The sequence below is a fragment of the Rhineura floridana genome, chromosome 5 (assembly GCF_030035675.1).
Source record: "Rhineura floridana isolate rRhiFlo1 chromosome 5, rRhiFlo1.hap2, whole genome shotgun sequence".
Classification (NCBI taxonomy): Eukaryota; Metazoa; Chordata; class Lepidosauria; order Squamata; family Rhineuridae; genus Rhineura; species Rhineura floridana.
Window position 1 is genome coordinate 143,517,165 of NC_084484.1, and position 25,479 is coordinate 143,542,643.

Consider the following 25,479-nt stretch of genomic DNA (forward strand, 5'->3'; position numbering starts at 1 on the left):
ACATATATTTCAAGGATTGGAAACTTCTCTTTGACTTTTTGTGGAAGAATAAAATGATATGATGTTAATGAGATTTGATACCAACTAAGATAACCGCCTGAGGAAGGTGATTTTATAATCTATTAAGAGACAGGCTTGTTATATATTATAGACTTATAGCTGAACTACGACAAATCGGAAGTCAATAGTTTTTATTCTTTTTTTTCTTTTTTTATTATATTGATCTGTGTTGTTGTTTTTTGTATTGTTTTGGCTTTGAAAATCTGAATAAAAATTAATTGGAAAAAAAATTGGCTGCGTTCACATGTCACGGTAAACCATAAACCATGGCTTACTGTGCATAACAAAATTGTGCCCATTTCGCTCCTCCCTGCTCACACTGGGGGGAACAAATTATAATCCCTGGTTTAGCATTACATCTGCACAAGAGATCATGGTTTATTTTGCTCCCAACAAACCATAATCTGTAGCCAAGATTTGTTCTTGGTTTACTGATTATGGTTTGTTGGAGCAAAACAAGCCATGGTCTCAAGTTTGCCCATTTGCTACCAGGCTAAGTTCAAGGTTCTGGTTTTGGTGTACAAAGCCCTATACAGCTTGGGACCAGCATACCTGAAAGCTCATCTTATCCCTTATATACCCAGTCAATCACTACCCTCTGCAGGTGAGGGCCTCTTGCAGATACCATCTTAACAAGAAGTCCATTCTGCACAACATAGGAAGTGGACCTTTAGTGTAGTGGCACCTACCCTTTGGAATTTCCTCCCCTTAAATATTAGACGGGCACCATCTCTGTTATGTTTTCGGTGCCTACTGAAGACCTTTCTCTTTCAACAAGCCTTTTAAGTAGAGACCTCATCACACTCTGCGTCTGTACTGGAATTTCTTTTTAATATGTTTTTTAAACTTTTTTTAAAAAAGATGTTTTCAAAGTTGTTGTGTTTTGATATGTTTTTAAAGAAGTTTTGTTTTAATATATTTTAATGTCTGTTTTTATTATGTTTTATAGTGTTTTTAGTATTTTTGTTTGCCGCCCTGGGCTCCTACCAGAAGGAAGGGCAAGATATAAATTTAATTAATAACATTTAACAACAGCAACAACAACAGCAACAACAACAGCAACAACAGTAATAATAATGATGTTTGGACATAATGCTAAGCCATGCTTTGTTTCCTCTACTGCACTAGCAGGGAGATGACAAACAGTCCATGAAGGCACTTTCATAGTAAGCCACTAATTATGGCTTACTTTTACCATGAAGTGCGAACTGGGCCTTTGTATCCCTAATGACAGGAAGCACGTGCACACTAGGTTGGCTAGAAAAGAAAAATGGTGTTGCAAAAATTGTTTGAATCCATCCACTGACAACTGTTGAAGTAAAGCATAATCATTTCAAAGTAAACCACATGCACACTGAATGAATGTGCTCATTAAGATCTACCAGAAAAGCTCTTTTCTGTGTCCCCTTGGTATAAGAGGTTTAATTCATGTGGACATAGAAAAGTGCCTTCTCTGCTGTTTTACCCAAGCGATGGATGATGGAATTCCTACTCAGGGAGGATTGTCTCCTATTCCCCCCCCCATTATAGTTTGCTTTTATTTCTAGCTCCCAATTGTTTTTATTTGAACTTGTATGATCTGGTATTCAAGTTCAATTCACCTGAAATTATTTTTTATTAGTAGATCTCCTGGCCATATCATAATCTGCTTTCGCAAGTTCTGCCCAAGGTGGAAGTGAGGCAGGTTCTACACGTTTCAGGGTTTCAGACAGGGAGCACTCCCAGCCTTACCTGAAGACACCAAGGACTGAACCTGAGACCTTCTGCATGCAAAGAAGATGCTGTGTCACTGAGAGGGGGGAGGGAGGGAGGGGGAGGGGGAGGGAGAGAGAGAGAGAGAGAGAGTCACCCCAGAATATTTTGTGCTCTTTTTCTCTTTCCTCATGCTCCATTTTTGTACCAATTGCTTAAATTAGGTGGAGAGGCAGTGATGCATGAGAGACTGCACTCAGCAGGCTCTATCAGTCAGAAGTCAAGGATACATGTCCATGATTTATCATGCTTTTCATGGTAATTAGCCAGAATGCCATTTTGCTTCCACTAGCATCACTCCACTCTTCTCTCTCTCCCTATCTTTTTACCTTTGGTCTCTTTTTTCCTGCATTACATTTACATATTTCTCAGTCTCTCATCCCATAGTATGTTTTATTTATGAATATAGACCTTCCTGATCATACCTTTAATGTAAAGGAAACTGTAATTAGTGTGTCTGTCTGCTGGATTGATCACCTTCCTGCATTATATGCAAAGAAGTTAAGGGTAAGTAACAGTTTACAGTCAATATTAGGTTTAATTACCCTTAATGAGAGTTATTGTCTCTCTTCACTAACTGTACCGAGGAGTACAACTCTTAGATGAGTTTCCCTCCTAACCTCATTCTGCTACCTTAATAGTGCCACGAGCACTGTATGCACAGTACTTTAATCTATAAAACCTCTTCACGTGCACTAAATATGTGAGGCACCTGTTCTGCAGGGAATCTGTGGAACCTGCACAGCTTCAGACAATGGCATCCTTGTGTGGAAAAGAGAGCTTTCTTATCTAGTGCATTCTTGTACATAGTGTTTCTAAGAAAAAATTGTCCTTCCAGCCTGCATAGATTCTAAGGGAGTATCCCATATGAGATAACCCACATATTACATTTACTAAAAAATTCCACAACCATACAATGATTTTCACTCTGCTCCTCTCTATCATTAATTTAGTTAATTCATTAGTTGGCTACACTTGGCTACACATAATGGTTAAGAGGAGAGTCCTTAACCATGACCCCAGGTTAAATGACATGCTAAGCTAAACTTTGGCTTAGCTGCCATGCCACATTGTACTAAAAAGAGTGGAGGAGGAACAAAGCAGATGGGAGCTCCTCTCCAGGAGCCAGCATGTTTGCATGATCCCAAAAAGTCACTGTTCATCTTACCATGACATGCAAACCAGGCCAATGCTGAACAATGGGAATAGAATCTGAAAGATCAGATGTCTAGTATGGCTCCAGCTTCTGAATCACTTCTGAAAATTATTAAGTTTAACTGCATTTAAGGATGATCAACACCGCGCTGTTCAAGTGCTTGTGGTAACTACCAAATCAGTGAATGTGACAATGGTATGACAGTGGAGGATGAAGACAGCAATTGTGATGAATAGGTTTAGAACTGTTTTGTCTGGAAGAAGTTTTATTATTTAACTTAGTTGTATTAATTATTAGTTATATTATTTTATTACGTATAATAAAATTCTTAAGACCTTTATAATTAATTACTAGCCACTAGGACATTGTAAAACCTAAAATAAGTTTAATGAGAAATTACAGCTTACTGCAAATTATCATATAGTCGCCATACTGAAATGCAAATATGAGAATGTTCTTACAGTTCAATTTTGTCAGATTTTGGATATGATAATCCACTATCATTTCTGAGTGGAAACACTTTCAAATGCTTCTGTTACAATTTTGCCCATGTGAACCTGTATTTTTCCTAGATTGTGTTCCAACATAGTAGGATTAATGTGCTGATGCAGAAGTCTAGGGATTAAGCAGTTAAGGTAATTGAAGGCTTATGCAGCGTATCCTGTATCTTTCACAATAAAAATGTTTTAGAAATATTTGATAGCATAGATTCAAAACTGGTTGCTTCCACTTGAAGCCACTCCCTTCCTGCTGTCACCCTAGGAAACAGCTGCAGCGCAGGTAACTGAAATAATGGTGTGGCTCTGGTATGTGAAACTTGTGGCCCTCCAGATATTTTAAGACTACAGCATCCATAATCCATGACCACTGGTCATTCTGATAGGGGATGATGGAAGTCATAGTTCATAGATCATTTCATTATTTTTCTGCCTGTTGTAGCAATTTTATTTCCACAGAATTCAAATTGTAATACAATTTAAGAAATAAAAGAAGCAATAAAGATACAATTAAAAATCAATATGAATATTGAATGCTATGGATGTGCCATCTGCTGTCTTCAACCACAAATCCACAGACATACTGTGGGCCACCAAAATGAAGCTTGTGGACCACAGTTTGGTGTAGAACAAAGGAAAGTGAATCTTATTTGTTTTATTAAATAATAGTTTTATAGAGAAAGCAAATAACAGGGCTCACAGGAAATGATTTCAGCTTAGTTATGCTATGCAGGGAACCTAGTTGGAGAAGTGCAGAGGTGCTTAAGAGTAATTGTGTTGGTGGTCCTACCATCTCATCATTTCCACAGTAAGACAAGTGGCTCAAGAGGAGTGCCAATTTTAGTCACCCCAAAACAATATTGTAGAGCTGGAAAAGGGGCAGAAAAAGGTAGGAGCAGCTTCCTTTCCTGAAAGGAAAGGCTAAAATGAACCAGTGTGGTGTAGTAGTTATAGAGCTGGACTAAGACTTGGAAAACTGGGGTTCAAAACCCCATACAGCTTTGAAGCTCACTGGGTGACCCTAGGCCAGTCACTTTCTCACAACCTAACCTACCTCACAAGGTTGTTGTGAGGACAAAATGGGAAGTATTTAGGTATGCCACCTTGAGCTCCTTGGGGAAAAGGCAGCATATAAGTATAATAAATAAAATGTTTAGTTTTGAAAAGAAAAACAGCAGGGCAGAACAGGATGTGACAGAGATTCATTAGTATTACTTGATCACCAACTCACTTATTTTTTGCTATTTATTCCTTGTGTACTGTATTATGTGTATATTTCTTATGTAGTTTTATTGTTTTAAATTCTTGTACATTGCTTTGATACATTTTGTGAAAAGCAGAATAGGAATCTTTAATAAATAAATATTATTACTGATTGAATTTATTGGTTGCTTTCCATGTCAAGTCTAAAAAAAAAATGCACAGAAAAAAATATTTAAAACCAGTTATAACTACACAAAAACTTATCAGACCTGAAAAACAAATCTCTCCCCACCAAGAACTGACCAAATAAAACACAATCAACTGAAGTGACGAGAAACATTTTCACCTGGAGCTGAAGATGTCAGCATCAGTTTATAGAATTATGCATGATGTGGAAAAAATGCAAAGAGAAGGTTTTCTTTCTCTTCCAAACTACTAGAACTTTGAGTCACGCCACACAATGGTCCAGTCTGGACATATCTATCTGTCCTAAATAGCTCTAATGGCTTAAGAAGGTAGTCCAATACAACTAACAGACCTTTTGTCTGTGTTGTGCCTAATTTAAATGGGTCAGACAGGAGCCAAATATAGCTTCATTAGGAAATACTTTTAAGAAATGTTAATTAGCTATCTACTGCCCCTATATATCTGAAATCTCCATCCCAATTACTAAACTGCAACTGGTTCAATCCTCTGCATGTGAGCAGAGGCCACTACTCACTGCAACTAAGTACAGTATCCAATTTCATACACTTCCCAGGATTATACACTACAGTACTTAAATACTCACTCACTGTTTTCTAAAATCCCAGTTATATGAATTCTGTTAGTGTAGAACCATTAAAAAAAATGAATCCAAAGTATTTGGGGGTGTATTTTTTTAAGCGGTTCTCCTGCAACTGTAGTACATTTTGACAAAGAACACTATCATTGCAGTTTTATAAATACATGAAGCAGTTTTGCATTAGGAATGAGATTTTTTATTTTCCTCTGAAAAATCAACATAGGCAGTGATGGGCCTCCCTCTGTTAGCTTTACGGGAATTTATGCTGAAAATGTTGTTTATATTCATATATGAGTAAATACAAATACACACATACAATGCTGAACTTTGTGACGACAGGCTGTAAGTGGTTACCCACACTCCCTGGGCAATGGTCAGCTTTGCAACTTTTTCCTGTTTCCTCAGTGTAATGATTAACTAGCCTACTGGGCTATTATTCATGGCAGGTTGAATAGAAACAGCCACAGCAGCAACATTGGTGGCCTCTTCCCATCAAGCACCCATGCCAATCCTGGCTGGATATTCAAAATAAAAAGTTATTTTTTAAAGAAAGAAGAAGCCAGCACAAGAATCCTTTGCCAACAAAAGTACAAGACTGATCACTCCTTCTAAAGTTTGTCATACTAGAAACAAATTTTCTTTGTCTGGGGCGGCTCAGGACTTCATGGCCTCCATGACAGCCATGGGGCTGTCTCAATTTGTTACTGGCCCTACGCATATTTCAGGGCACACTCTAGACTTAATTTTTGCTACTGGAGCAGGGGATGGTGATCTGGGAGTGAGGGATTTTACATCTATTCCTCTGTCATGGACAGATCATCGCCTATTGAGGTGTAGGCTCACAATGTTTTCTCCCCTCTGCAAGGGTGGAGGACCAATTAAGATGGTCCGCCCCCGGAGACTAATGAATCCTGAAGGTTTTCAGAAGGCTCTGGGGAGTTTTCCGGCTGATAAAACTGACGCTCCTGTCGAAACCCTGGTCAATCTGTGGAATACGGAAATGACCCGGGCAGTTGACACGATCGCCCCGGTGCGCCCTCTCCTCTGCAGAGCTCAATTGGCTCCGTGGTTTACCCCGGAGCTAAGAGTGATGAAGCAAGAAAGGAGACGGCTTGAGTGCAAATGGAGATGAACTCCCGACAGCTGTGGTCTTGCACTTGTGAAGATCTCTACCAAGCTCTATGTGAAGGCGGTGAGGGCAGCAAAGAAGCAGTACTTTGCTGCCTCCATTCAGTCATCTTCTAACCGCCCAGCGGAACTTTATAAGGTTGTTCGGGGACTTTTACACTCTGGTCCTCAGAACGCAATAATACCATCAATAGCCCGCTGTAATGAGTTTGCGAGACACTTCCAAGATAAGATCACAAACATCCGCCGGGACCTTGACTCCAATATTGTAGCAGTTGAGCCTAATGAGGTGTCCGGAGCACAGTCCTGTCCTGTTTTATTGGATGAATTTCAGTCGGTTCAGCTCGAGGACGTGGACAAGGTGCTTGGACAGGTGCGGGCGACCACTTCTGCTCTGGATCCTTGCCCCTCATGGCTAATAAAAGCTAGCAGGAACGGAACAGCCGGATGGGCCAAGGAGGTGATCAATGCCTCTTTACGAGAGGGAGTGGTACCACCCTGCCTGAAACAGGCGGTGGTGAGACCGCTCCTAAAGAAACCCTCCTTGGACCCTGAAAATCTTGACAACTATAGACCGGTAGCAAATGTTCCGTTCCTGGGCAAGGTTTTAGAGCATGTGGTTGCTCACCAGCTCCAGGCTCTCTTGGATGAAACTGATTATCTGGATCCATGTCAATCGGGCTTTCGGCCGGGGTTTGGTACAGAAACAGCCTTGGTCGCCCTGTATGATGACCTCTGTCGGGAGAAAGACAGAGGGAGTGTAACTCTGTTGGTTCTCCTTGATCTCTCAGCGGCTTTTGATACCATCGACCATGGTATCCTTCTGGGACGTCTTGCGGACTTAGGAGTTGGAGGCACTGCTTGGCGGTGGCTGTGCTCCTACCTCAAGAATCGTCTCCAGAAGCTGGTGCTTGGGGAGCATTACTCGAGTCCCTGGATACTCCAATATGGGGTCCCACAGGGTTCAGTTCTGTCCCCCATGCTCTTTAATATCTATATGAAGCCGCTGGGCGAGGTCATTAGGAGATTTGGAGTGCGTTTCCAGCAATATGCTGATGATACGCAGCTCTACTTCTCCTTTTCATCTTCTTCAGGTGAGGCTGTTAATGTACTAAACCACTGCCTGGCCGCGATAATGGACTGGATGAGAGCTAATAAACTGAGACTCAATCCTGACAAGACTGAGATGCTGTTGGTGGGGGGGCTCTCTGCCCAGATGGTTGATGTCCGACCTGCCCTAGATGGGGTTACACTCCCCCTAATTATGTTTTATTGCGTATTACATCCACTTGTATTTTAACCTGTTTTATTATGCTGTACACCGCCCTGGGAGCTTATTGCTATAGGGCGGTCTAAAAATGTAATAAAATAAATAAAATAAATAAATAAAATAAAATTTTGCCATGGTAAGTATTCTTTTTAGATCAGGCATATGTGGTATTTCCACAATGTTTACATACTAATATTACTCTGTACCTAGTATACATAGCAATGTTATTGATCCTGCCAATCTAGAATTTCTTAATACCACTGCAAGTAAGTTACTTTAACACCAAGTACTGATGCTATTAGAACAGATGGGCGCAGTGTCTCCATTCAGCAGAAGGTACTGACTATAGATGTTCCCACATTAAATCATGAAGTGGGTTTAAATTGCTAGCACTTAACTTATTTAAATGTCTGGTCATAATAATAATCAAACAGTAGATATTCAATTGTTGTCCACTCTAATGTCCCCTACCCCAGTAAACAGCAAAGGTAGCAGCCATTTTTTGTAGTAGCAGCCATATTCAAAAATTCTCCCAAAAAAGAATTTCACCTTGCCCACAAAATATTGTCAAAACAAAACACCCAATTTCGAGGTGGCTGAAGTGCATGAGAAATGATCCTTGTCAATTAGGCCCAGAAAAAAGTTTACATTAGCATGCTCAATCACAACCTCCATTCTCCTCTGCCCACTGGAATGGGCTTACAGCCCAGACTGGGCTCCTTCAGACTTCTAGGTCTAGAAGCGTTCCCTTCTGTCCCCACCCTTCTAATAAGCTTGTGCTCTGCCAAAAGTATCTGTACCTGAGAAGCTGCCTTATTGCTCACATTCTAGCAGTACCTGGATCAGTGAATGAATAAATGTTTTAGAAAAGGGCATTCGGACCCAGCACAACATAAAAAGCTATGACATTTTGGCAATATTCTTCTGCAGTTTGATTCACCAGCACAACTTTATCACTGGAGCCCAACCTTAATATTAAAACCAGCCGTTTATTCCTTGTATTTCTCACCATCTTTCATTCATCTTCACCTCAGGTAACAGTGCCCCAAAATTAGTCTTCTTCCACTATCTTCTCAATACTCAGCCATTATAATTTTATAAAGTCTCTGGACAACCTGAAAAGCTAAGTTATATAAAACTAGCTTCTATCAAGTTGGTATAAACTGAAATATTACTTTTGCTTTTCCACTTTAGTAGTAAAATAATTCAACAATAATAACATGCACAGGGTATAATCCAGCCAAAGGTAAGTTGATTTAGATCCAATTTGTTTTAATGGGAGGATACAGTGTGTGCTTAAATATCTGCCATTAACATTAATAGGACTTAAATTTGGTTAGATTGTACCAAAAGCACCTATATCTAAGCACTGTACAAATAACAGCAAATGATCTAATTTTCAGACCTGTTGCAGAAAAAATTCCCAGCATTAATGATTCCCCTCTACCTTGACAATTGTATTTATTTATTACCCACCAGTCACCACACAGTCCCAGGGCAGGTTACATTAGACAGAAAATAGAACTTTAAAACAGATAAAAATTACTACAATTTTAAAATATACAAAAGCATTCCAAAATGGAACAGAGCAACATACATTCAACAAAGACAACAGATATTGAAGCCTCACTCACATATCCAAAGTTGTAGAGCTAGCCAGGTTACCCCAGCATAAACCAATGCATATGGATACAGTGAAAAATAGAATGTTCATTAGACAAGTGAGACTGCAACAAAATGTTGCAGCACTGAGAGCTGCTGTTCAGGATTCTAACCACTCTATTCTATTCTGCCTCCCTGTCCATGGTTTTTCATTTTTTCCTCCTAACTGTCACTGAACATTCCATGGCCACTTAGCAATTCTCAGTCCTTGTTGGGCTGTTTTGGGGTTTCCCCTATCTTAAGGTTTTGCTCTTTGAAGATTGTTGTACTCCTGTAAACCTTGAGGTTCCCCCAAACCTGCTGATCCCTTCCTCTTTTGTGTGATGTCTTTTTGGCTACTTAAACAATGACACTATCCCCCTGACTACTAGAAATAGTTTATATGACTTTAAAAAAAAAGGTATAGGTGTCCCCGCACTTGTAGTGCGAGTCGTTTCCAACTCTTAGGGTGACATCTTGCGACGTTTACTAGGCAGACTGTATATATGGGGTGGGATTGCCAGTTCCTTCCCCAGCCTTTCTTTACCCCCCAGCATATGTTGGGTACTCATTTTACCGACCACAGATGGATGGAAGGCTGAGTAGACCTCGACCCCTTTTACCGGAGATTCGACTTCCTCTTTCCGTTGGAATCGAACTCCGGCCGTGAGCAGAGCTTTCAGCTGTGTTACCGCCGCTTACCACTCTGCGCCACGGAGGATCTGTTATATGACTTAAGTGGATGGAAATAAGCAGATTAAAAAGAGCAAATGCACTGAAAGCACTGTAAATTAAAACACACACAGCACAGTCACAGCAAACTGACCAGGTTGAATGAAGGTTATAGCAAAATATAAAACCAATTTCTTCTAGTATTTAGCATATATTGTTACTCATTGTTATGTATGGATTTATAGATAATCAAAATTAGAATATATTTCATAGAACCCATCACTTATGCTATTCCTCCTCTCCGTTCAAATCCTTTCTACCCCACTGCCCAATAACCCACCAAATTATTTATTTGGCTTGTGCATTATATGAATTAATGGAAACACAAATAGGCATGTCATCCTTATACATGCTTTGTGGACAGAAATGTAAACATTTTAAAACCAAAAGAAAAGAAATTGAGAATAGTTCCCCCCCCAAAAAAAAATAAAATGTTAGTAAAAGCAGAAATGTGACCAAGGCAATAATCCTACAAACTTTTATAATATCCCTATTTTGTTTACTCACAGCTGTAAAAAATCTCTGGTCTGACCCTTTGATTGTACTCATTAAAGCTCCTTTAATTAACAGTATAGGAAATTAAACACAAGGTAAGCCCCATAAAAATTAAACTGAAAAAACATGTGGAATTAGGATTTTGCACTTTCCATCCCTGCAGGCACACAGAGCTTGAAAGTCATGGAAAAAGTTGATTACAAGAGTCAGGAAAACTAGAAGCCTTCTTCACTCACATGATAGCTATCTCCTATTGCAGCTCAATATTATGCATGAATTTATCGTTTCCCTGCAGTTTCCTCTCTCTGCTTCTGCTATGTGCATACACTACTTACAAGGCCCACAGCCCCCCTACTCCAGTAATTACATGCAAATAAAGTAAAGGAATGACAGATGAGAAAGAATGTTAACAGTTCTACACTATCTTGAACAAGTTTGGTACCAAATTTGTGAGCTGGTAGTTTCAAACACATGTTACTGCAGGAGTTTGATTTAAAGATTATTGATATTTTTAACATTCTAACTTGCATATACTGTTGGTGGCTTCAGAAAAAGAGATGCAAACCTCTTATACTGTTAAGTCAAAATAACATTATTTAATGTAACTAAAGAAAAATTGCTGGCATGTGCACTTCTAACAAATTATAAACAGGAGTCAAAACCCTCCACTACAACACGAAATTCAGGCACTAGTAGAGAAATTTTAGGATTACACTAGTTCCTATGGTGTGGGGATACTGCTTTATTTAAAGGGGACTTCAGAACATTTTACTCCTAGGGTTACATTCTCTAGGCACAGTCCTACTAAAGGGTAGTACATAATTGTTTTCATAGTTTCAGACATACTTTAGCTAATCAACGCCCTCCCGAACACCACATGTCAAAAATGAGACTAGGCAGGACCAAAATTTTGTTCTTATCTACTACCTGCTACATTCCCCACATTCATGGAAATGCAAAGGGAGAGAGGTTGTATTTTTTTCTATCATTTAAAATATATTTAAACATTTCTATGCCATCCTTCAGCAAAGACAATTTACACAAGATAAGATCCAAGAATCAAAAATAAAATATAATAAATTATAGCAGGTTAAAATAATACATTAAAGCCTGGGAGAATAGAAACATCTTTGCCTGGTGCCACAGGGTAACAATGTTGACACTAAGTAGACCTCTTGGAAGGGAATTCCACCAAGAAGCTACCACTGAGAAGGGTCTATCTTTTCTCACTACCTACTTTATCTCAATGGTGGGGTTACCTCGAGGAGAACCTCTGAAGATTGCTTCAATGCATTGATAGGATACAACACAAAAATCCAGGAAACTGAAAATGAACTTTACAAGTCCTTTTCCCAGCTGTGTAGTGGAGGAGAAGAAAGGGGGTGTCCTGCTCTAATCCTGTGTAGGAGCCAAGAGGGCAAGGCAGCTTGTACTGAGAAAAGCTGGAAATGAACTGAGGCCTTTCAACCCTCTAACTCCAGTTCACTCTTCCTTTTAGAGAACTAAAATCTCTTGAGGGCCTGTCCTCTGGCCTGAATATAGACACTTCTTCTATACTCCATAGCCTCTCATTTATTCAGTGTGCTCCCTGCACTGCTGCACTGGTTTTGGGGGCACTTCATTTTTGCAGCTCAGAAAGCATCCATGAGAATCCTGGCTCAAGTTATAGTTCAGCAGGCCCCACCTGCCAGCCTCAGGTTCATTGGGCTCCTGATCACTAGCATCAGGCTCAGAGGCAGGAACCCACAACAGCCCCCAGTCACTGCCACTATAGCCCACCTAGGTGTTCTGACCACTGGTGGACAAAGGGCAAGCTTCCTGCTCATGTATACAAGCCAGGCCATTACATTTATATGTCTATTAAGAAGAGCAAACTGAAACCAACTTGGCAGGGGGGAGAGATCAAGACTCCATTGATTTCAGTGGTTTTAGGTTTGGAAAGCATAACACGTCAGATTTCCAGTGCAAACTGTTGTGCTATTTCAAGGCCTATTCTGTAAATACTCCAGTATTTAAAATGTAAGTTATTTCTACTAGTAAACATATTCTATAGAAAAAAGAAACAGAAATCTAATGCTTAAAAATTAAAGCATAGCAGCGAGGGATGCGTTTCACAATGTTTTGCAATACTGCAAATATTAATCACCTGCCAAAGATTCAGCACTCCAACCAACTTCTGAAATATGTATTATTACAACATGCAGGAAACTAGCAATGTCTGCTGCTTTACATTCTGTGTTATATCCCATGGCTGCAATACAAAAAGGGCCAGATATGTTCAAGGGCCTCAGATGTCAGTCTTATTTCAGTCAGCATTACAATAATCTGAATGCTCTGTTTCAAATTATGATCTGGGTGGGGGGTTACTTTATTTCTGAAAGTTCTCGTTTTTTTTAAAAAAAAATCTCCTTTACGTTGCTCAATTACATTGAATAGGGGTATGCTTTAAGATAAAGTGAAGGTCTGGATTCTTTTTCTATATCTTGGATTAATAGAAAAATGACCCCAGGTCTCCTGATTTTTTAAAAATGTTTTTTAGGAACTTGGATCATTACTTAATTAATCCAAAGGAAGCTTGTGAGAGCTCTACCATGTCTAACTTAAGGTTCTTGTGGTGAGTCCCTGGCATACTAACACCTCTGAACCCCATGCACAGTCTTAAAAACAACCTAACTGCATTGTAACAAACACACAGCATTTCTAGGCTTAACTATCTTCTTTTTTGCAGTATTCTAGTTAATGTTACCTTTCTTCTTCGGATTCCAAAAGGGTTAAAAACAGTTCCTAGCACTTCTTTTCTGTGCTGCTGTAAAGAAAAGAAAATAGTTGTGTTTAGGGATCTTTTCAAACAACATCTTTCGTTTTCATAACACTCAAGTGACTAGGCATTTCGCTGTAAGTAGACGCCTCAATGTGTATATACATCAACATATAGCTGTCTGTTTGAACACACCCACTCATTCACATTTACTTTGCAGGTGATAAACAAGTAAGTATGAAACACTAGTAGTCACCATACCAGCTATATGTTTTGGAAAAAAGAAAAAGAAAAATTAAGCATGGCACCAAGATATGAAAGTGTCAATAGACTGGTAGTTAAATTGCCACTCATTTTTCAGTAAAAGCGAGGATTCTTTCTGTATTAGGAACAAAAGTAATTGTCTGCCACTCTCTCTTATACCACTCTCTCTTAGCCTAGAGATGCATTTATGAGGAATGTTACGAGTAAATACTTTTAATAATTTAGAAGCTAAAACTGCATTTTTTTTTAAATCTAAAAAAACTAATGTCTAATGCTTTTAGAATCTCTGTAAGTTACAAATGGTTTTGTATTAACTGGTGAAAATTCATAAATGTCTCAAGTGTGAACTAAGAAGTCATCAGAAGTTATTTTCTTCTTTTAGAAAGGATTATTATTTTAAAAGCACCAAAAGGATAAAATTATTTTTTTAAGTTCCTTATTTTGGAACTCACTTTCAGATAAAATTAATACACCCTAATACATATGTTCTTTTGTAAATTTTAAAGTCTTAAGTCACCTCTATAAAAAAGAGACTTTGCAGTCAGAAGCTTAGAATTGCTCAAAAAGAACTGTTTCAGGTATGCTGAGGGTAGACACATTGTGTCCTGTGTTTTTAAGCTTTTTTTTTTTTTACTTTGAACAGCAGATCCCATAACATCACAAGCTACTTATGAATCTCCTCAATTTCAAAATCATCTGCCATGCAGTATGGACAACTGCTATTCAAGAAACACAAGTCAAACCCTCCCTTAGGCATCTTGTGAACCAGTTGTGTGATTCTTTGGATTCATACCACAGACCTGCAGCTTTTCCAAGAAACTCAGTTTAACTATTAGGTTCACTTTGCCAATGCCCTACTTGAACATACTAAACAAATCAAATCCATCTGATTCTTAAGGGGGAGGGTGACCCCATCCAAAACAGGTAAATCATCTAACTCCAGAATCAAGACAATCCCCACAATCAATATCTTTTTTCTGTCCAGAATGAACATGAACATCTACCACTGCCTAGACACACACATTCAGGAAACCCATTTGTCGCACCTTGATTCGAAGAGTGGAAATATGATTATGGGAACAATGAATTCCAAATTTCAGAATATTTCTTTCAGCAGTTTGATGCAAATATTGAACAGCTTGAGAGATGCAAATATTAAACAGCTTGAGAGAGAAGACTGAATCTTGTGCATTCAGTACGTTTATTCCCATGATACAGGAGCAGAACCACTGCATTTGAGTGCCCCCAACACTAAAACGGACACCATGCATAGTGATATTGAGGTCCAACAAAATTGGCAAGGCCACACTTTCCCTGCCACCTAAGGCAATCTTTTCAGTCCCAAACCTAGGCTGAAAACTACTAGATCCTTTAATTCATGACAAGTATATAAATACATTTCTAAATTGTGCTCACTCAACTATTTAACAGTTAGATGACACAGAAGTGTACATATAAATAAATGTCTAAATTCACATTGAAGCATTGAAATGTTTAACTTCACACAATCTGAGATAGCTGATCACATCTAAATTGCATTGCAGTATACACACAGAATGCAAATCAAAATTTTAGTTGACAAAAAAGGATCTTCATAAAAATATGCAAAACCAAGGCACGCATGGAAAAAATAAAATTAAACATCAAAGAAAGTGTCAATATAAACAAGTTACGTAACAATATAGTTCTCATATGCACCAATCACATGTTTACAATAAACTAATCTCAGAGAGCCAAATAACTATTCTTGGCTCACCCAAATGCTTGCACAGACCCACCTGATTTTTTCCACTTTTTTCTTTACAGATGGCACCTTCCCATGTCATTTCAACAAACTTCTTAAAAACCCCTCAATTTCCAAAGCAATTCAAGTTTGACTATGAGGGGAGGGGGTAACAACATTAGGGATGCTTCCATACTGTTGCACTTTTTCACAGATCTCTCACGCATTTGGATAGATGCCAGTATACACTCTTTGCAAAATAAGAATGCCGCCTTGGGCTCCTACTGGAAGTGCAGGATATAAATCTAATAAATAAATAAATAAATATTGATAATGCACTTCAAAGAAAGTGGGTACACTGCAATGAATGTCTAAACAGCACATTTGTGCAATACACCTGCCCCTCTCCTTGACTTTTTCTGTTAAGGAAAGTTATGGAAAATTACAGTGGAATGTGCAGGATAGCAATCACTTGATGAGGTTGTATAATCTCTGCATAAATTTTGTGAAAACACATGAGGATGATTTCTCAATATACACTTCATCTGGAAATGACCCAAGACTGCAAACCCATGAACATTTATGTTAGAGTTAAATCTCATTTAACTCAGTGGGACTTCCATGTAAGTGTGCATACGATTACGCCACACTATCTTCTTGGGTACACAGAACCAGGCCACATCCGCACTAAAGAGTGCTCCTAAACAACTTTAACAGCCACTGGCTTCCCCCAAAGAATCTTGGGAACTGTAATTTGTTAAGGCTGCTGAGAGTTATTAGGAGATTCCTATTCCCTTTACACAGCTTAACAGAGTGGTTTTACAATCAATCCCTTTTGCCACTCTGGAAATTGTAGCTCTGTGACTCTCAGCTCCTGAACAAACTACAATTCTCAAGATTCTTTGGGGAAACTCGTGACTGTGAAAGTGGTATAAGGGTGCTTTAAATGTATAGTGTGGATATGGCCCTAGTTGTTTGTTTATTTTGTTTCTGGCCATTTTCCACAAACATTAACATGCGACAGCTGGGATCCAAATAAATGTTTATGCCCACCCAGAGTGATCAAGCTTTTCTTATCCCTGCAGAAGCAACTCTGCTGCCATATTTAAAAATCCACAACTTTCTTTATCCCATGTTCAAGGTGATGATCAAATAGACAGTGACTTGGAGCAGGCCCTCCCCCCCTCCACTGATGTAAGTCAAGAGAGGGGTATAAATAAATAAATAAATAAATGAGAGAGAGAGAGAGAGAGAGAGAGAGAGAGAAGGGTTTTTTAAGATACATAGGTCCCAAACTGAGCTCTCAAACCTGACGTCTATGATACATTTATTGAAATATTTTAATTTGATTTTCTTTGCATCATGTTATTAGCTGAACTGAGGGTTTGCGACCCAGGGGTGAAATAAGACGCAGACACAATATGATGGGTTAAACAACGGGCCACTTTATTAAACCATATTATGATAATGGACCTGCAAAGGGGAACATAAGTGCGGGATTAAACTGGTGAGTCAGGCAAAGCCTGCTTGCAGCTATTCGGGCGACCCAAACCCCTGTCGGGCAAAGGGGTGCAATCTGTCAACCCCTTGCCCTGACCACACTCCAATTGTGCGTAGGGAGGCCAACCTGCGTCACCGCCCCCCGGTGCCCTGAAACTCCGGGTAGATGAGACCTGTTGGCCCCAAAGGCGACCCGTATCCTGCCCTCGGGCTGTAAAACCCAGAGCTGCAGGCCTCCGGAACCGCCTATCACCTCCAAAGGTGCCTAAAGGTGTCACCTAGCTGCCCTTCACCTTCAACCTTTCCCACACTTCCTCGCCACAGAAAGGGGACAAACCTCTGTTTAGTCACCCTTTACCCCACATTCAAACAAGATGTCCTTCAAGCCCCTCTGCAGGTCTTCTAAGAGGATATCATTACCTACATCGGTCATATGAACGCCATCTGACCGATATAGCTCAACCTTACTGCGCCTTATCTCTGGATGGTGAATGACAAAACCACCAGAGTCCGATAGAGCGAGACGGAGCTGCCTATTTACTTTTTTGCGGGTCCTATTTATCCCCCTAGGGTCACCCATACAATTCCATTGTCTACGGGGTAAAATATCAGACCAAATCAAGTGTACCCCCGGCCAACGCTGCATAATGGCCCGGAAGTCAGCAGTCACCTGTTCAATAAGGGCTCTACCCTTCAACATGCCAAGGTCATTCCCACCCAGGTGAATGACCAAAAACTGTGGCGCATTCCGAACTACTGCCATCTAGAAGAGCACTGGAAGGAGCCCGTCCCAGCGCATCCCACAGCGGCCCAGCCATTGCACAGTAGCCCACCGGCTAAGCCCAAGCTGCGTGCCCAAACGCGACTTCGCCGCCCTGCGGCCTGCCCAAAAGACCGTACCATGGCCTCAGAGGAGGATGTGCACTCTTTTGTCTCCCTTCCAGCGGCCTGTCAAAACAAACAATGGAAACTCATAACAGTGACAGAAACAAGTCACAAACTGGTTTTTGGAACCCCTCGAAAAGGCCGAATATAAGACCTATAGGCTGTAGAACGCCATCTGCCCAGGGACTGTAACTGGCCTTGGGAAAAAACCCAAGCAGGCAGCCGTAGGCGCTGCGCCAATACGGAAAGAATGTGTCCCAAACATGTTGGGATCGAGTCCCATATGCCCAAGGGCTAACCTAGTAACCGCCCAAAACTGAAATCTAGAAAGGGGGAGGCCATCCTTATGTACAAATAAGTATCCAGGCTGTTGTCCACGGACTGTTAAGAACTTGGTTAATGCGGCTACAGGGCAAATTTTGTGCAGCTGTGAGGGGGAAAGCGCCACTATATGTCCCCACCTGCGCTGATCAGTCTTTGACCAGCACAGCTGGAGGGTAGCCTGTCCCTCCCACCGACTAAAGTCAGACAGCAAAAGGGCACGGGAGGATAGGTCAGTCCTGGACCCCGCCAGCACCTCACTGATCCTAAAAGCTCCGAAGAACAGTGTAAGTGCGGCCGCATGAAAAAGCAGGGCCTCAAAAGACGATGAACATAAACGTTCAAATTGGGACAAGAGCCCTAGCAAAAGTTCTGGGTGAATAGGGGAGCGAGGATCAGAAGTGGCGGGGTGTTCCCTTGCCCAGCCTTCCAACATCTTACGAAGTCGGAAGTCATCAGAAAAGTCCCGCAAACCTCGGGACTTGGCCAAAAAGGATAGGCCAGAGAGCTTACCTCGAAAAGTCTTAACGGCAAGGCCCTTCCTCCTGCCTTCCACGCAAAACTCTATGAGGTGTTCCACTGGGATGGGCCACTGCTGTACGTAACCCCTTTCTACCCTGAAAGCCAATAGCTCCCTACCTGCTCTCTGGTAGCTGGCCATAGTACTGGGCGCAATGGACAGGCTTATCGCTCTCTCCGACTCAAGTTGCCAATCTCCCACAGATCTGGCGGGACCACGTCCGGCTGAGCCTTGGCCCACGGCGCCAGGTGGCGAAATCTCTCAATCTGGTTCCGTGACAGAGCACTGGCAAAGAGCCAATCTTGTTATCCAGAAAGGTGAACACTGGGACAGGATCCTCCATATTCCCAGTTTTCAAGGGAACCCCCCAGTTACATATCCATACTATAAGCTGTGACCTCAGGTGCTAACATGCACCCCAAAATCTGCCCTACCGATGAACAGCCCATCATACAGATAGTGCCCCACTGTTTCTGAGTCCACTTGTCTCCTGACTGCCCCCTACCAGAAGGATCTGAAGCACTCCATGCGAGAAATATAGCAGTCCATAGGCAATGCTCTGCCAACTGTGTGCACCATGTTAAATGAAGCATAGAGCACCGTTCCTAGACTATCAGGTATGAACCCGTTACTGCCTGACCCCTTAAATAAGACTGGTTGTGAATCAGGCGTAATTTGCCCACTGCCTTTTAAGGCCCTACCTGACTGGGGTGGCCAGGAAGGGGCCAAGAACTCTGCCCAGCTGTACATCTTTACACTCTGTCCCTGGCAATTACCGCCATAACTAAAACAGATTGAAGATTGTAGGCCATGAAGGCCAGCTGGGAGTTGGAGGCCATGACTGCCCCTCCCAGAAGGAGCTGAAGCACTCCATGTGAGAAATATAGCAGTCCATAGATAATGCTCTGCCACATAAAAATGCATAAGGCATCTCTATCATAGGCGTGCACCATGTTGAATGAAGTGCAGCGCACTATCCCAGACTACCCAGTATAAACCCATCACTGCCTGACCCCTTAAACAGGACTGGTGGTGAATCAGGTGTAATATGCCCTCTGCATCCTAGGGCCATAACTACGACAGATTTAAGACTGTATGCCCTGAAGGCCAGCCGGTAGTTGGAATCTGGGATCAGGAAACCAAAAGAAAAACACCATAACACAGACAAACCTCCCTTTAAACCGGGTAGCCAGTAAGCGAAGTTCGTAGTACCTCAAGTCTAACTGGGGAGGGACACATGTCCCTGAGCAGCTTAAGCTGGGGGCTTCCTCTCACCCCCTTGAAGGCCTCCGGCCTAATATCTCACTGCTGTGCATATCCTTCTGCAAAGAAAGGAAGTAAATCATTTATGAGTAAGTACACTTTACCAACTACTATTCCATGGCAGCTAATCCAGTTCCCCTAAAGCACAGAGACTGAGGATATGCTGCTGTCACCAATATTTGGACCCACTGCAGCTTTCTCCTAGTGGGTTTCCAAACAACCATAATAATAAATGTTCAAATGCAAAATGTGCATGCTACATTGATTTCAAGTAACTGATATCAAAATAGAAGTGCCAATATAAAAGTTGCATGCTATATATGACTGCAGGTAAATGATATCAGAAATCCTAACAAAGAAGGGTGTTTTTTTGTCGTTGTTGTTGTTGTTACAAAATCATCAGGAAAGGGTAAAGAGTCTGCCTGGAACTTAAAAGGCAGCCTCTATGTCAACAGGAATCTAAAATCCTGTCAAGGCAGCCCCTGCTTTAGTAAAGTCTAAGATCCTGGAATTAGGATAAGAGCCTTATAAGCAGTCTGGCTTTCCTTGTTATTCCTATCCTCCCATCAAGCCACATTATAATCTGCTAGACCTTCAATTCCATGCAGAAGTTTGCATGTCCTTCTTTAATACAACAAATGCCATATGCTTTGTTTTTGATACGAGACTAAATTCAAATAAATGCAACTTCTGTCTCAGAGGTAACAATTAGCGTGGCACTGACACTTGAAAAAGGATCACTGTCAACTAAGTTATGGAGATTTAGACATTTTCTAGCAAAACCTTGTCATCTGTGCACACCACTAGTATCTAAACAGGACAGGCACAAAGTCCCAGAAGGCTCACCCGGCCCCACCAAGGCCACCATATAATGTAATGATAATAGAATTAAGTACCTCAACCTAATATATTCCTGGGCCTAGCAAGAAGTCGGAAGCTTAGCCAAGAGCTCCGTATCCCCCAACAGCCACCATGTAATAAATTAATAGAATAAAGTACCTGCAACCTAATATAGGCCCGGGTCTAGGAAAAAACTGTAAGCCTAATCAAAGAGCCCTGCACAATTGCCAATAGAGGCTGCCAGGGCCTCACCCACATCCCTCACTGTGTGGCGCCCCCTACCTAGGCTGAACTCACACCCAGCCTTGGCAATCAAAGGGGAAAATAGGTCGTGTGTTGGCAGGCTCGAAAAGCCTGTGCAGCTGTCTTACTGGCTTGTAAAAAGTGGAAAGTGTAAAGAATCTTGTTATAACACAGCCTCCTCCCATAATTTGCTCTGAGCCTGCAGTAACTGGCCCAAGGTCACCCAATGCGCTTCACAGCAGTTGGGGAGACTCGAACCCTGGTCTCCTGGGTCGCAGTCCAACACCCTAACCACTACACTAAACCACCTTTTCTCCCACAATCTGCCCTGGGCTAAGGGTTTGTGTGTGGTTTTAAATGCCCAAAGGCCTAGGCAGCAAGGGGTTGCCAAATACATATATAGCATGTTTGTTAGCTTGATATGTTTATTGTATTTTACTTTATTTATAAATGTGTTTCTTTCTTTTACCGTTATCAGCCCAGACACTTCCTGCCTGCTAGGCCCTTTTAACGAGGCCTGCTGGCTAGGCACATGCCCCTTTTGGCCCAACTCTCTCCTTCTTAGGAGGCATTGGGTTCATATCTATTTATCATTAATTATTTAATATTTAATATGAATGTTCAATATATCTAAGTGGTACTCTTATATTACCTTCACCCCCTTCCCCTTTTATGGGGGGGGGGAGAAATCAGCAACCCACAGGGATGCGTCTCTCTCTCTCTCTCTCTCTCTCTCTCTCTCCCTTTAACTGCCTAAATGTATGTGGTTGTAATCCTTGTTTAACATCCACTCCTTCCTCCCTGTATAGGGGGGAGGATGTTTGTGTAATCTTGCTTAACTTGGCCAGGTCTCACCACCAGGCCACCTGCAGCCACACAGAAGCATTAACAGTCGTTGCCCTCATGGCTGCAACCTTAAATGGGCTGATCAGGCCCAAGCATCGACCATGCGGCCAGAAAATGGCTGCCGCTCTCTGTCCCTCGCTGTTCAGTAGCTCCGTCTGTCCCACGCCGTCATTCTTCCTCCTTTCATTGGAATCAAACTCCAGCCGTGAGCAGAGCTTTGGCTGCATTATGCCACAATTATGAAGAGGGAGAGGGGGCGGATAGCGCGAGCTTAAATAAGCTCGTATGCCCCGCCCCCTCTAGAAGCACGTCGTGACTGCGTCACCCCAGTCCGGCGCGCTTGCCCTCTCCAGACATGGAGGCTCAGGATTCACCCGGGCCGCAAACACGCCCCGCAACCCGGTAAGTCCTGGGTGCGAAGCGGGGTTCATGGACCCAGGTAGGGCTACCATTCAAGATACACAAGTCCCAAATGTAGTGTTTCTTGAACACCAATAGAACAAATGGGCAAATGGAACAAGTTGCACTTAAAAAAAACTTTGTCTGCTTTCTTCCTTAATTTAGATGTTTTTCATTTACTATTCCAAAAGTAAAGTTGAGAAGCATAATTAAATGGCAAGTACCTCTGACCTTTACTTGCAATATGGATAAAAGGTTTTTCAGCATGCTGTAATTTGACCAAGAGAGATGGAGATAAGCTTAACCTTTCACTTCAAGTGCTACTGTGTTATTGAAATTTGGCCTAGATTATACAGCCACGAGAGTGGCTGTATACTATAGCCAGCATGGATTTTTCACATTCCGCAATGTTAAACTGAAAATACCCCCATGCCATTCTTATGCTTCCCATAAGCTCATTTCAAAACAAAACCTTACAATTATAGTCCTGAGCTCAGAAATGCTTGCTTAACACCCCTCTCAATTTTCATGACAGTACAGCTAAAAATCAGAGAGAATCGAGAGTTCATACTGAAAAAGAGAGGAAAAAACCCAGACCCTGTTAGACTTTTTTCTGTCAGAGTTCTCATAATTTATTGAAATTAATTAAAATCAGCCATGTTTACTGAGTACCTGTAATCCTGTTACTGACCTTGCCCCATACTCTGACCTTCATCTTCTGCAGTCTAAAAGTTTTTTAAATGCCTGGCTGATTTTTAATATATTTAAGAAACTTAGCATCGAACTCAATGATAAGGTCGGGCATGCTCTGTAAAAACCAACTGTCAGTGTTCTAAAAGCCAGACTCACAGCTGCTTGCCTAATCAGGGGGCCACACCCACACCAGACCTTTATTTCACTTGAGACATTCATGGCTTCCCCCAAAGAATCCTGGAAAGTGTCGTTTGTGAAAGGTGCTGAGAGAAGACTCTTATTCCCGACAGAGTTCCAGTGACCAGAGTGGTTTAACAGTCAGCCGCTCTGACTGAAGCTATGTGAGGGGAACAGGGTACAGTAGGGCCCCACTCATATGGTGGGTTACATTCCAGACCCCCGCCAAAAAGCAAAACCCGCCAAAAAGCGGAACTCTGTCAATAAAATTGCGCCCAACGTCCGAAAAACGCAGTAAAAGTGGAACAAGCACCGTAGGCCTTACTAATTGAAAGCCGCCATATTAGCGGAACTCCAAAAAGCGGGCACTACTGTATCTCCTAGCAACTCTCAGCAGCCTTCACTAACTACACTTCCCATGATTCTTTCGGCGAAGCCACGACTATTTAAAGGGAAATAAAGGTCTGGTGTGGATGGGGCCAGGGACAGCTTTGTTTAAATTTGGGTGGGAGGCTACATGTGCCTGCTGTAGAATAAAAAGGTGGGGGAAACGCTGAAAAGCATTATACTGTTCACAATGTTTTCCTTTGGAAAAGGGGCTTCCCCTCTGCCCAGTGCCCACCCACCCAATCTCCTCCCCTCCTCCCCCTCACTGTCCCTCCCCCAGGTCAGTTTCACCTATGCTAAACATGATTGCATGGCAGTAAATCCCACTGAACTTAAAAAGTATGCAAATCATCAAACACACCCTCCCCTTCTCCTCCCTCCTATCCCCTCCCTCTTGCCCCTTCCCTCCCCCTTCCTTTGCCCTTCTCTCCCTATCTGCATCCCCATGCCCTTCCAATCCCCTCCTTCCTCTTCCCCCTTCCTTATGGTCAGTTTTACCTATCTTAAGCATGACTGCACGGGAGTAAATCCCACTGAACTCAGTAAGCATGCAAATGAACAAACCTGCCCTCCCCTACTCCTTCCTCCCATTACCTCCCTTTTGCCCCTTCCCCCTTCCTTCACCCCTCCCACATCCCTTCCAATCCCCTGCTACCGCTCCCCTCTCCCCCTCCCTTTCTCCTTCCCTCTCCTCTCCTCTCCTCTCCTCCGGTTACCTATCCTTACCATGAATGCAAGGGAGCAAATCCCATTTTACTAAATAAGCATGCAATGATCAGACCTGGCTTTCCCCTCCTTCCCCTCTCTTTTCCCTTCCTCCTCCCCTCCCCTCTACCTTCTTCCTCCTTCCCCGCCCACTCCAGACCTCCGTCCCCCCCCCCGGTCAGTTTTACCTATCCTAAGCATGATTGCATGGGAGTAAATCCCACTGAACTCAATAAACATGCAAATGAAAAAAACTGCCCTTCTCCTCCCCCCTCCCATCCCCCTCCTCCCCCACCCGTTCCCATCCCCTGTGGTCAGTTTCACCTATCCTAAGCATGATTGCAAGGGAGCTAATCCCATTCAACTCAATAAGCATGCAAATGATCAATCCATTCTCAGCAAACTTGCACAGGATCCCATTTCTTACCTTCTGGACTAAAAAGCAGAGAAATTCAGTAATAGGCAAAAATCCTTGAATTCATTCATTCATTCACTATGCCAAGGTACTGATAATCCTTCACAAGTTCAATGTCCTCGTCGTCAACCTTAAAAGTTGCAGAAATCTTCTGTTGTCATTACTTTAGTCTTCTTGACATCCAGCTGCAGTCCTGCTTTTGTGCTTTCCTCTTTAACTTTCATCAGCATTCGTTTCAAATCATTACTGGTTTCTGCTAGTAGTATGGTATTGTCTGCATATCTTAAATTCTGCATATTGTCTACATATCTTAAATTATCGATATTTCTCCCTCCAATTTTCACACCACTATCTTGGTCCAATCCCGCTTTCCGTATGATATGTTCTGCATATAGATTAAACAAATAGGATGATAAAATACACCCGTCTCACTCCCTTTCCGATTGGGAACCAATCGGTTTCTCCATATTCTGTCCTTACAGTAGCCTCTTGTCCAGAATATAAGTTGTGCATCAGGACAATCAGATGCTGTGGTTCCCCCCTTTCTTTTAAAGCATTCCATAGTTTTTCATGATCTACACAATTAAAGGCTTTGCTATAATCTATAAAGCACAGGATGATTTCCTTCTGAAATTCCTTGGTCCGTTCTATTATCCAACGTATGTTTGCAATATGATGCCTGGTCAGGGCCAGATTATCCATTAGGCTTAATAGGCTGAAGCCTAGGGGCCCGGAGCTCTTGGGGGCCCGCGATCCATGGAAGCAGGGCAGGAGCCGCGGATCGCAGAACAAGAGGTTCCGAACCACCCGCCATCCCCCTGC

At 41.9% G+C, this 25,479-nt stretch overlaps 1 protein-coding gene across 19 annotated transcripts in view; it reads right to left on the minus strand.

Moving 5' to 3' along the window:
- ZBTB20 (zinc finger and BTB domain containing 20) overlaps positions 1-25,479 on the minus strand; it is a 798,165-nt gene that overhangs the window by 702,138 nt on the left and 70,548 nt on the right. For 17 of the 19 annotated variants that reach the window (XR_009762877.1, XM_061628369.1, XM_061628370.1 and 14 more), the window contains one exon: positions 13,465-13,524. The gene's annotated coding sequence lies outside the window, so the exon portion shown is untranslated. The remainder of the gene's footprint in view (positions 1-13,464; positions 13,525-25,479) is intronic. The other 2 variants (XM_061628379.1, XM_061628375.1) reach the window with 1 other exon arrangement.